Raw genomic sequence first — 5,980 nt, 5'->3', positions numbered from 1 at the left:
AAATAATAATTTATAAATTATCAAGGGTTCATGAGGGAGGGGGGAGCGGGGAGGGAGGGGAAAAAAATGAGGACCTGATGCCAGGGGCTTAAGCAGAGAGCAAATGTTTTGAGAATGATGAGGGTAATGAATGTACAAATGTGCTTTACACAATTGGTGTATGTATGTATTGTGATAAGAGTTGTATGAGCCCCCAATAAAATGATTAAAAAGAAAAAGAAAAGAAAACCATATGGGGCAGCTGCACTTTGCCTGGAAAACTTGGTGGGGCACTTTCACTCTGTCACCTGGGGCTCCTGTGAGTTGAAACCTACTGGGCTTCACCTGAAATCAATGAGACATGCCTCAAAACAGAAGGAAGGGAAGGACAATATTTCCATCTTCTACTCAGATGCAAATACTCTTACAGTTGACCCTTGAGCAAGCCTTGGACAACATGGGTTTGAACTGCATATGCCTCCTTATATTTGAATTTATTATTATTATTACAACACCATGATTCATGTAATTGCTGAATAACCACTTGGGGTGGGGGAAATGGAAGGCGAGGAGCTAGCAGTTACTGGAGGGACAACTGCTCATGAAATGATTCACCTCACTTGGCATTTTAAGTGGGCTATGGGAAACAATTGAGTTCACTGCTATAGCCCTGGGGTGGCGCAGTTTAAGTGGGCTCATGCTGTTCAAACTCAGGCTGCTCCAACTGCCAGCTAACTGTAAATGATAAGAGGATTTTCAACTGCATGAAAGACTGGCCAAAACACATATTTGCTTTCTACCCAAGTTTCCTATTTTGTAAACTGGGCTAGTCTATCAATTATGACACAACCTTGCTTGCTTGGAAGGAGGGCTTGAGGCACTTACTGATGAAAATCGAAGATTGTGGCCTTCAGTCTGGATTACTGAATGCAAAGAAAAAATATTCAGTATAAATGAAAAAAATAACAAAAACAAAAACCAGCGACCTCAACAACTGGACTGCGAGACATCACGATAGCTTACTGCCATTAAGTTCATTCCAACTCATAATGACCCTATAGGACAGGGCAAACTGTTCCCTAGGGTTTCTAAAGTTATAAATTTTTTTAGATGCGGACAATCTCATCTTTTTCCTGAGGAGTTGCTGGTGGATTTGAACTGCTGACCTTGTGCTTAGCAGCGCGACTTGTACCCCACTACACTACCGGGCGTCTAACAATCATAATAGGTAGAGAAGATTGAACTTGTCAAGGATGTCATTTTACTTGGATCTACACCCATGGAAGCTGTAGCCAAGAAATTAAGTGACATATTGCATTGAGCAAATCGATTGCACCAACCTCCCCCGCAAAAAATCACTGCCATAGAGCAGGATAGAACTGCCCCTGTAGGTTTCTGAGACTGCAATTGTTTATGGTAGTAAAAAGCCTTATCTTTCCCCCCTCAGATCGGCTGGTGGTTTAGAACTGCTAACCTCGAGGTTTGCAGCCCAACGTGTAACCACTAAACCATCAGGATTCACTATTTACTGCACAAGACCTCTTTAAAAGTGTTCAAAAGCCAATATGTCACTTTGAGGCTTAACATGCACCCTTATGTTTTTAGTAGCTTAATATGTATGTGAAAGCTGGGGGGGGTGGGCGGCAAATGAATAAAAGAAATCCACAGAAAAATTAATGCATTTGTGTTAGGATGTTGTTGACTAAGACTATTGAATGTGTCATGACCTACCAGAAGAACAAACAAATCTGTTTTGTAAGAAGCAGAGTCAAAATGTTCCTTGGAAGAAAGGATGGCAAGACTTACTTTGGACATGTTATCAGGAGAGACTAGTCCTTGGTGAAGAACATCATATTGGTCAAGTAGAAGGTCAGTGAAAAACAGGAAGACACTCAATGAGATAGGTTGACACAGGGGCTGCAACGATGGGTTCAAACATAACAATTGTGAGGATGGCACAGGACCAGGCAGTGTTTTGTTCTGTGGACCATAGCCTCACTCTGAGTTGCAACTGACTTGACTGGGATAGAACAATATCTGAGACGTACCTCACTGACTCATCATGATGTTGACTCATAAAGACCCTATAGGGCAGGATAGAACTGCCCCTGTGGGTTTCCAAGACTGTAACTCTTCACTGGAATAGAAAGCCTTTACCAGAGTAGAAAGCCTTATCTTTCTCTCATAACAACAACATAAGCGAGGGGGAAAAGGCACCATGCGTGATAATGACATTGGCATGGAAACGATGGCCCTTTGCTATCTAGGTTAGCCCCCAAACCAGAACTGAAAATGAAAAAAGTTTACAGCTCAGCCCTGGTTTCACAGATGAGGAAATGCAGGACTAGAAAAGGCAAGTGACTTGCTGCAGCTCATAAGGGGAGTTGATAGCATAGTCAGGATTGGAAGTCAGGACTCCCAATCTGTTTAGATCCTGGCTATGTGATTACAGAGCTGCCAAAGGGCACACAGAACACCTCCCATGAATAGCAAATAAGAAATGATCTCAGATTTCTTTCAAGATATTCACCCAGTCAATAAATATCTATTGAGATTCAATAGTCATGGGGCAAGACTAGAAGTCTGAATATATGACACACTCCTCTGTCCTCCAGTAGTTAACTGAGGAGCTTAGCAGCAGAGATTTGAAACAGTTAAAAAAAAAAACAAAAAAAAAAAACAGGCGGCATGTAAGCAGTGCCAAATCTGGGGGAACAGTGTGTCCAAGAGAGAGCTCAAGGGGACAGCCAGCAATGCTCCCCCGCACACAGAGAAGGTGTGCTTGACTGGAAAGGGTTTTGTACTGGACAGAGAAGTGAAACATTTTAAGGCTGCCCTGCTCACACTGGGAGCTGGTGTGCCGGGGATAGGAGGGAAAATCGAAACAAGCTAGCTTGTCAAGGCCAAGGAATTTCTATTATTCTGATGCCCAGCCAGGTTTGGGGTTCACCCATGTAAAGGCTGGGGCAGAAGGGATTGGCAGATTACCTCAATCTTTCTCCCTTCACCATTCTTGGGCTCCCTGGGGTGGGAGAAGGTGAATACATTTCTTTTCCATTCTACCAGAAGGAAAACAGAGGGTCCATGGCTTTGGAATGACATGATCAAGGTCATTCAGTAAATAGTAGAGGCTCTGGGCTCTAGCCAAGCAGTAAAAATAGAAAGATCATAAAATACTACCGTAAGGAAGATTTTGCTTTATTTCTCTGCAAGACAAGTCAGACTCGCTTGGTTAGCCAGGGAGCCTGGTGCCCAGAGTACAAAGAGGAGCAAGTCTCTGGGGCTGCCAGGTGTGTGGGACAGAGTCCAGGGTGAAGAGCTCCGAGTTCTAACTTTGCTGGGTGACTCAGCCCAAGCCACTTCCCCTCTCTCTTTATATCTGTTTCTTCGCCTATTAATAACAATACCAAACGTCACTTGGGCATTAGCTACCAGGGATGAAAAATGCCAAGTGCAGTGAGTCCCACTATGATTCCTGGGAACAGAGGAAGTCACAGCCATCTGCCAACTGTTTGGGGTAAAATATGGGCTGGCTGCCCTCTGAGTAGAAGTATTTACTTTCCAGGAGGGAAGTCAGCTAGAAGCCTGCCCGCTTGATCCACAGGGGGCACTGACCAATATGCGCTGGCACAGAGAAGACTGGTCTTAGGAGAAAGGAAGAATAAAAGCAGGGCATTCTGAAGGAGAGGAGCAGAAACTCATCAGAATAAACTCATATGAAGACTGCAGCAGGCCTGGGTAAGAAGTCCAAACCAGGGCTTAGATCTTGGACTCAATCCAAATCTGGATTGGAAATCTCACTTATGAGATCTTGGGCAAGCCTTGATCAAGTCTTAATTTTTTTCTTCTGAAAAAGTAAGTTGATGTGTACAAAAGAATTTAGCTCATAAGGTTGTTATGCTGATGTTGACTACGTGAGATCATAAATGTCAATCTTACCACAGAGGCTAGCCCAAGGTAGGCACTCAACAAGTCGTAATCTAGTTCCTTAAGAAGGAACTAGAATGATGTCACTGAAATTTGATATTGGTTATTATCAAATGGATGAGTATGCCAACAATACTAAACAACCAATCTGAACGCATTAATATTACACAATACTTAGCACTTATATAGCAAGTTGTCATTTACAAAGCACTGAAACATCCATCAGTCATGCAGAAGGCCACATTGGAGACCGAATGATGAGTCAGACACAGTCCTATAGAACTGAGCGGGAGAAACCCACAAGGAACGGAGCAGTTCCAATGAAGGTGATGAATGCTACGAGGACAGAAGCATGTGGTGCTGGGGAAATAAAGAGGAGGGACCGTCCAGACTAGGTAACGGGGGACTTGGAATTTTACAGGGGAGTTGGAAGGGGCTGCATGTTCTAGGTAGAGGAAGAGATGAGTGAAAGGCTGAAGGTGAAAGAAGTTGACCCTTTGGTGGACAGCTATTAGTTTACTATGGCTGGAGTCTAAAATGGCAGAGGGAGGAGCAGTAGCAGATGAGACTGGAGTGGCAGGCCAACCACCAGACCAGGAAGGGCCTTCTAATCCAGTATAAGGAGCTGGAGTTTTAATCCTGAGAGTAACAGGGAACTGTTAAAAGATGTTAAGCAGGGGAGTCACATAACCAGATTTTGCCTTTCTGAAGTATCTTGTTGGCTGCAATGTCCACAATGGAATGAAGAGAAGGCAAGCCTGGGGAGATTGGAAAGAGGGTGAACTAAGGGAAAAACAGAGAAGATAGAAGGGGAAGGTTTCAAAAGATGTTTAGAATAAAATGGAGCAGATTGAGGACTAACTGGATGAGCTAAGCTGACCCTTTGGGAGGAGGTTACTAAGATATTGGCATCACTCTCCCTTTTGAGCTGAGCAATCAAGGCTGAGGAAGTGAAATGATTTGTGCAAGGACACACCACCAGAAAGGATCAGATTGGGACTCAGACCTCCCACCTCTCCATCTCCTACCCATTCCTCCTGCATAGAGTCTCTAGATCTTTCTATGTAAATCTCTTGTATGGAACTCAAGTCCTGTTTCCTCACCCACCGCTATTGTGGCATATAATGATTGCAGAATTAGTGGAACTGAGTTTTTAATGGCTCATCAATGGACTATGGCCTTGCCTCCTTGAACTTATGATTTTTCCTTTCATCCTAATTCAACGTTTAATGGGTAGCTTATGAACAAGCCCTCCTGTCCCAGGGAGACTTAAATGAAGCGCCTGGAGCTCAGAAAGAGTGGGTCCAAGTCCTACTTTTGACCACTAATTAGAGGTGGGATGGAACTAGGCAATTTCTCTCTGTCAACCTACATCAGAAACCCCAGGAGAACAGACCACACATGTGCACACTCACTCAACTCCAATCATTTAATGCATCTCTTTAAATGTAGGTTTCTCTTCAGACTGTGGGTGATCACTCCCTCACGAATCTGTTTGGTAAAACTGAGTTTCTGGTCCCATAATACACTCACAGTTGATGGTGATTTTTCCTGAAATTCTCCTGTTTGTTTACCAGGGAGGTTATCCCTGCCTTATAATGGCTGTGAATGCTGTAATAAAAACCAAACTGTCAACTACTGTGTGTGTGTGTGTGTGTGTGTGTAGATACTTGTACAGCTTTGTGGGGGGAGGCCAATTAATTATAAAACCACTACCACTGGTCATAATGAATGAGGAAAAAGGAGAAATTATAGTTTATGAAAGCCCACACCCATCCTGAGGTTATCAATGAGATGATGAAGAAGGGCTCTGAGTGGCAAGGCCCTTGACATGTGTAAGGTGATGATGGCAATGTTACTCGTGCTCCAAATCCCACCAGCCAGGGGATCCCTGATGAGCAATCATTCTCCAGGGATGTGTACTCCAATTCACAGGACCTGTGCAGCTACTCCTGTGGGACGGAGTGGGCAAGGACAAGCGTGGAGAGACCAGCCCTCCTTGAGAACCTCCCTGGCTTCCAGGAGCAGCAGGAGGCCTGGCCTTGAGGACCCTGAAGTCTGTTCTCCGGGACTA

This window comes from Echinops telfairi, unplaced genomic scaffold (genome assembly GCF_000313985.2).
Source record: "Echinops telfairi isolate 266 unplaced genomic scaffold, ASM31398v2 ScPeMD7_7427;HRSCAF=8465, whole genome shotgun sequence".
Classification (NCBI taxonomy): domain Eukaryota; kingdom Metazoa; phylum Chordata; class Mammalia; order Afrosoricida; family Tenrecidae; genus Echinops; species Echinops telfairi.
This window is presented reverse-complemented; position numbering follows the sequence as displayed.